We start from the raw sequence: 7,141 nt of genomic DNA on the forward strand, positions 1-7,141 counted from the left end.
TGGACTCCTTTGTGGAAGATTTTGAACGAGTATCTATCCAGGCAAAGTTTTTGGTGCTAGGAGCCAATTTTTTGAAATGGATCTGGGAAAGATAGTTCGTGATGGAGTAATGGTTGAAGATGATGGTGTTGCCGAGGAAGAGGCTGAAAATGTTTGAGTAGATTGTTGCGGCTGCTAATTTATTTTGTTTGTTGGTTTGAACTGTTGAGTAGTTAGTGTGGTAAAACTTGGTTGCTCCTTTGTGAGCTTGTTTTGAATGTTTTTGTTGATGCCTTTGTTAAAAAAGGCATTATGTTCATGATAATATATAAGGTTAGTTTGGATGAATTGGTTTTTAATAGTTATTTTGAGTTGTGATATGTTGGTTGAGTATGCATTGCTGTAAGGATGCTTTGTGAGACTGTAATTTTTGTACCTTAGTTGAGTATTGAGGATGGAGTGATGATCCATCAATTAGGATGTTCGGAGATAGATGATTGTATTACTATTTTGTTAAATTGCAAAGAATAGAATGATGTATTTGTAGGATACTGATTATTTGTATATAGATGAACAGATTGGTTTTTCTGAATTGTTCGGCAATTGTCATATATGCGACAATTGTTGTTTGATTGGTGGTGTCCGAATTAATCGGTGATTGTTCATTTGTTGTTTGATCGAGAATTGTTCTGTGATTGGTAGTTTTCCGATTTAGTCAGCCTTAGGTATTTGATCGGTAATTCTTTGTTTGATCGGTAAGTGTTGTTTGATCGGTAACCCGTGATAGGTTTGATTGTGAATGGAGTTCGGAATGATAAGAGTATAATTTGAGAAAAGAAAGGGATTTAGAAATAAAAGACTAATGTATATTGAAAGACCTTTGGTTACAAAGGTGCAGGTAGGCCAGCCTCGTTAAAACCTCTCCAAGTAAAACCCATTATTGGGGGAAAATCTTTGTAGTAGGAAAAAGAGTACTCGCCTGTTCCTGACTTTTAACTGTAGTATAACTTTAAAGATGATACATTCCAAGTGTTAGGTATAATATTACCATCTAGGGTTTGTAGTCGGTAGGCTCCATTACCGATGACTTCTATGATTCTATAAGGGCCCTCCCAGTTAGCTGCTAGTTTGCCATGGTTTGATGGTTTTCTAACCTTTCGGTTCTTCTGAGCATAAGGTCGTTTACTTGAAAAGACCTTGGGTGAAGTCCTTGATTGTATCACCGAGCTATGTGCTGTTGCATAGCTCGTTGTTTAATTGCTGTTGAAGATCGAACTTCTTCAAGGAGGTCGAGTTTGGATTGCCGAGCTTCATCTTATATAGTATGGTCGGCCACTTGAGTGCGTAGTGAGGCTTGAGAGATCTCCACAGGTATCATTGCGTCGGAGCCGTATACTAGTCAAAAAGGTGTTTCCTTTGTTGTTGAGTGGATGGTGGTATTATATCCCCATATGATCTCTGGGATGAGTTCGGCCCAAAGCCCTTTGGCGTCATCCAATTTCTTCCTTAAGGCATGAAGGATGACCTTATTTGTAGCCTCTACTAGCCCATTTGTTTGTGGGTGCTCTACTGATGAGAAATGTTGTTTGACCTTTAAATTCTGAAAGAAGGAGTTGAATTTTTGGTCGACAAACTAGCGGCCGTTATCAGTGATAATGTGCCGAGGTATGTCGAATCTACAGATGATATGCTTCCATACAAAGGAAATCATTTGTTGTGAGGCAATTCTTGCTAAGGGTTGTGCCTCTATCCATTTTGAGAAGTAATCAATTGTAACTACTAAGAATTTTACCTGGCCGGCTGCTAAGGGGAAAGGACCGAGGATGTTGAGCCCCCATTGGTTGAACGGCCAACTTATCTCGGATAGTGTAGGTGTTCGGCTGGAAGGTGTGTGATCGAACTATGTTTCTGGCAGTTGTCACAGCTTTTGACTTTTGTTTGACAATCTTGTTGTAGCGTCGGCCAATAGAAACCAGCTTGGAGGATCTTTGAAAACAGGCTTCGGTCTCCGAGGTGTGTACTACAGATACCTTCATGTGCCTCAGCAAGTGCAAGATTGGCTTCTGATCTGCAAAGACATTTTAGTAAAGGACGAGAGAATCCTCGTTTATATAGGCAATTGTTATAAATTGTAAAGAATGAGGCTTGTCAGCGAAAGTGCCAAATGTTTTTGACTTTGCCTGGTAAGATCCCTGTCCGGAGATAGTTTATGTATGTTGTTCTCCAATCTGAATCCTGCGTTATACTTGGAACTTCTGTTAATTCTATACCGAGTTGAATTAAGGTAGACCGGTGAAGGGATGAATTATTTGTTTGTGTGTTGGCAAGCTTAGAGAGGATGTCAGATCGGCTATTGTTCTGCCGAGGTATATGTTCGATGTCACATTTATGAAATTTTGAAAGTAAACTTTGAACAATTGCAAGGTATTTGGATGATAAAGGGTTTTTTACCTGGTACATCTTGTTTACCTGCTGGACAATGAGTAGAGAATCACAGTATACCTTAAGCTCAGCTATGTTTAGATCGGAAGCTAGTCTGAGGCTGGCAATAAGAGCTTCATACTCACTCTGGTTGTTGCTCGCCTTGAAGGAGAAGTGTAGCGATTGCTCAATGACGTTACCATTTCCATCATCGAGTATGATCCCGGTGCCACACCCATGTGGGTTAAAGGAGCCGTCTACATACAAAGACCATTTTGGTGAACTTTCGGTGATGTCTGGGACTGTGAATTTGGCAATGAAATCAGCCAAGAATTGAGATTTGATAGATGATCATCCTTGGTATCTGATATCAAACTCGGAAAGTTCGATCGACCATTTTACTAGTTGATAAACCACTATTTTATGGCTTATCTTGTGCTAAATATAGTGGATTTTATCAATCTTTTATACACTTATTCATATAAAATGCATGGATTTACATTTCCTTCCTAAATTGATTCTATGATTGAAAACATGCTTATCTGGCCTTAAATTCATTATTTTTAATCCTTTCTTATTTCCATTTGATGCCGTGATATATGTGTTAAGTGTTTTCAGGGATTATAGGGCAGGAATGGCTTAGAGGATGGAAAAGAAGCATGCAAAAGAGGAAGGAATACAAGGAAGCAAGGATTTCATGGGCGAGTATCGACGCAGACGGGTATAGCACGCGTACACATGGTCAGGCGAAAGTGCATCGACGCGCACGCGTGAATGACGCGTACGCGTGACAAGACGCCACGTGCTGCAGATATCAAAATTCGATGGGGGCAATTTCTGGGCCCCTTTTTCACCCAATTTCAAGCCCAAAAGTCCATATTAGAGGCAGGGGTGTAGCTGGGACTTAGACACATTCATTCTCACTTAGTTTTTTTTTTTAGTTTTTGAATTCTAGAGAGAGAAACACACTACCTCTTCTAGGGTTCTAGCATTTTCATAGTTTTCACTTTTGGATTGGCTTTAGAGAGAGCTACTACTACCTTCGCTTGAAGTTTTCACCATTTTAGTTTGCTTTTCTCTTACCTTGCTCTTTTATTTTCCATTAGTTATTCCAATTCATGTTCGAATTTTCTTAATTTCGAATTTATTAATGCAATGAACCATTTTTATATTTACTCCCGTTAATTAGTTTAATTTTCTTCCATTCACTTCTCAATACAAATTTTAGTTTTATTAATTCAGTTTTAATTACCATGTCTCTTTTTTACTCCCTTTACATGTTCATGAAAATGGCATTTATGTCAATGGAGTAGAGTCCCAACTTGGCTTTGGAGCTAATTAATTGGAACTCCTTGAGTTGAAAAACTCAAGTGTTAATTGAAACTTTGAAATTGTTGCCTTACTCTATTTTCACTAACTCTAGCCCTTCCCTAAGAAGGGGGCTAGGCCTTGTGAGTCAGAGTCAGCATACCCAATTGACCTTCCTTTGCAACTACAAGAGGATAATTAGTTGGAAGCAACAACTCTTACTATTACACTTGAGAAATTCAACGAAGATAGAAACTCCAATTAATTTCCTCCTAGCCAAGGCCTTTAATTTCAAATACATAACACCTCAGATTATTATTTCTTGCCTTATTCATCCATTATTTATTTTTCTAATTCCAACATCAAAAATTTCTCAGAAAAATTCCTGATCAATAATTTGAACTCTCTTGTCAACTCGTTGGGAGACGACTTGGAAATTCTACTCCTAGTTATTTAAATTGTGACAACTCTTTTTAAATTGATAAGTAGAATTTTCATCGGTTAAGAACTGTACCTGCAACGTTATTTCGTTATAAATTCTTAATCGGCAATTTTTCACCCATCATTAGTCGGCCAGTGACGAACGAATTTCTATCGGTAAAGAAATTTACAAGAATATAATCGCGTTGTAAGTATAGTTTCTAAACCAACAGAGAATTCTTTCGTACAAAAGTTTAGTTGTCACAAGTAACAAAACCCAATAAAATTTATAACCGAAGTATTCAAACCTCGGGTCGTCTTCTCAAGGAATTGCAGGGAAGTGTGATTTATTATTGGTTATGGAAAACAATATTTTTGGGTTTTTAAAAGGTTGAACAGGGAAAATAAATTGCAGGAAAAATAAATTAATAACTAGAAAAACTCTTGGCAAGGTATGAGAACTGGACGTCCTATCCTAGTTATCCTTATCAATTGTGATGAAAATTGGCTTTTGCTCCCACTTGGTCAACCTCTAACTATGAAGGTATGTTAAGTGGATAAATCAATTTGATTCCTCAGGTCCTAGTCAATTCCTAAGAAAAGACTAGAGTTAGGGGAATTCAAATCAATCAGCAAAGAATTTCAATTTTCAATCAACATGGAGTTTGATAACTCAAGTGTCTCCAATTACTCAACACAAGCTAAGAATGTAAAAAGATAAATTAAAATCATAAATATGAAATACCTCAAATTGCATTAAATAGAAAATCAAATTAAACATGAGAATTCATAAACCAAGTAGCAACATCAAATAATCAACAAGGGAAAATCAATAAACTAGAGTACTAGAAGAATTAAAAGTAGAAGAGAAATCCTAATCCTAAAACCTAAGAGAGAGGAGAGAGCCTCTCTCTCTCTCTAGAAACTACATCTAAACCTAAAATTGTGTGAATGAAAGTTGTATTGGTATCCTCATGAATGGATGCATTCCCCCCACTTTATAGCCTCTAATATGTGTTTTTTGGGCTAAAAATTGGGTCAAAAACAGCCCAGAAATCACCCTCAGCAATTTCTGATACGTCCAGCATACGGCAAAGTGACGCGTACGCGTCGTCCATGCGTTCGTGCGGATTGAGTTTTTGCTAGGTCACGTGTCTGCGTGATCCATGCGTGCGCGTTGCCTGGCTTTGGGGCAGCGATAAACCCATATTTTATGATATATTTTGTGCTTAGTTTGAGTGATTTATTCAATCCTTCACCCACTTATTCATATTAATTGCATGGTTTTACTTTTCCTTCCTTATTATGTGATGTATGTGAAAAACATGTTTGCTATGCTTTAAAATTAATTAATTTAATTACCCTTTATTATCATTCGATGCCGTGATTTGTGTGTTGAGTAGTTTCAGATCTTCTAAGGCAGGAATGACTTAAAGGATGCAAAGGAAATATACAAAAATGGAAGGAAAGCACAAAACGGAGTTTCTGAAGAAACTGGCAGCGACGCGACCGCATGGACGACGCGGCCGCATGCCAAGCACGAAGAAGCAGCGACGCGGCCGCATGACTAACGCGATCGCGCAGCTAAAGAAGAACACCTATGATGCGGCCGCATGACTGACGTGACCGCGCGACAAGAAAAACTCCAATTGACGCGACTGCGTGACCCACGCGGACGCGTGACAGAGGCCACGCACCAGAAATTGCAGAAAACGCTCATAGCGGATTCTGAAGCCCTTTTTGGCCCAAATCCAAGTCCAGAAGGCATAGACCAGGGGTTATGAAGTGAGGGAATGCATCCATTCAAGGAGTCTCCAATTTTTAGTTACTTTCCATGATTTAGGTTTAGTTTGGAGAGAGGTTCTCTCCTCTCTCTCTTAGGATAAGGATTTAGGACTTCTCTTAGTTTTAGGAGTGACTCTCGATCCCAGGTTCAATGTTTCTTTTTATTTACTTCCTCTTTTATTTGTCTATGAACTTTTCCATGTTACATTTGATATTTCTATTTAATATGATTAGAGGTATTTTCAGATTTATGATTGCTTTATTCTATTTATGATGTTTTCAATTTAATTTAGAATTTTCCCTCTTGGCTTGAGTTAAATAATTGGTAACTCTTGAATTATCAAATAAAGCAGTGGTTGAAATTGGCAGATCGCTCTAAAGCTAGTCTTCCCACAGGGATTGACTAGGACATGAGGATCAAACTAATTATTTCACTTGACTTTCCTTTGCCTTAGTAAAGGTTAACTAAGTGGGATTAAAATTCAATTCTCATCACAATTGATAAGGATAGGACTTCCGGTTCTAATACCTTGCCAAAAGTTTTATTAGTTATTAATTTGTCAATTCTGTAATCTATTTCTCTTGCTTGAAACCTTTTTCAACCCCAAACACTGTTTTTCCATAACCAATAATAAAAACATACCTCCCTGCAATTCCTTGAGAAGACGACCCGATGTTTAAATACTCGGTTATCAATTATAAAGGGGTTTGTTACTTGTGACAACCAAAACGTTTGTAAGAAAGGATTCTTGTTGGTTTAGAAGCTATACTTGCAACGGGAATTTATTCTGAATTCAAGACCACGCAAAAATCCTCTCTTCAGGCAACTATAGCAAATTATATATCGTTGCTAAGCCCCGGATGTTAGCTTTTCAACGCAACTTGAACCGCCTCATTTGAACCTCTGTAGCTCAAGTTATGACTATTTGAGTGCAAAGAGGTCAGGCTGGACAACTTTAGCAGTTCCTTCAGTTTCTTGTATTCCTTCTACTTTTGCATGCTTCCTTTCTGTCCTCTAAGCTATTCCTACCCTATGATCTCTGAAAACACTTAACACACATATGAAGGCATCGAATGGTAATAAGAAAGGATTGAACATAGCAAAATTAAGGCCAACGAAGCATGTTTTTAATCATAGCACAAAATCAGGAAGGAAAATATAAAACATGCGAATTCAATGAATAACTGTGAGAATAGTAGATGAAATCTACTCAATCAAGCACAAGAT

Source organism: Arachis hypogaea, chromosome 3 (assembly GCF_003086295.3).
Source record: "Arachis hypogaea cultivar Tifrunner chromosome 3, arahy.Tifrunner.gnm2.J5K5, whole genome shotgun sequence".
NCBI lineage: Eukaryota > Viridiplantae > Streptophyta > Magnoliopsida > Fabales > Fabaceae > Arachis > Arachis hypogaea.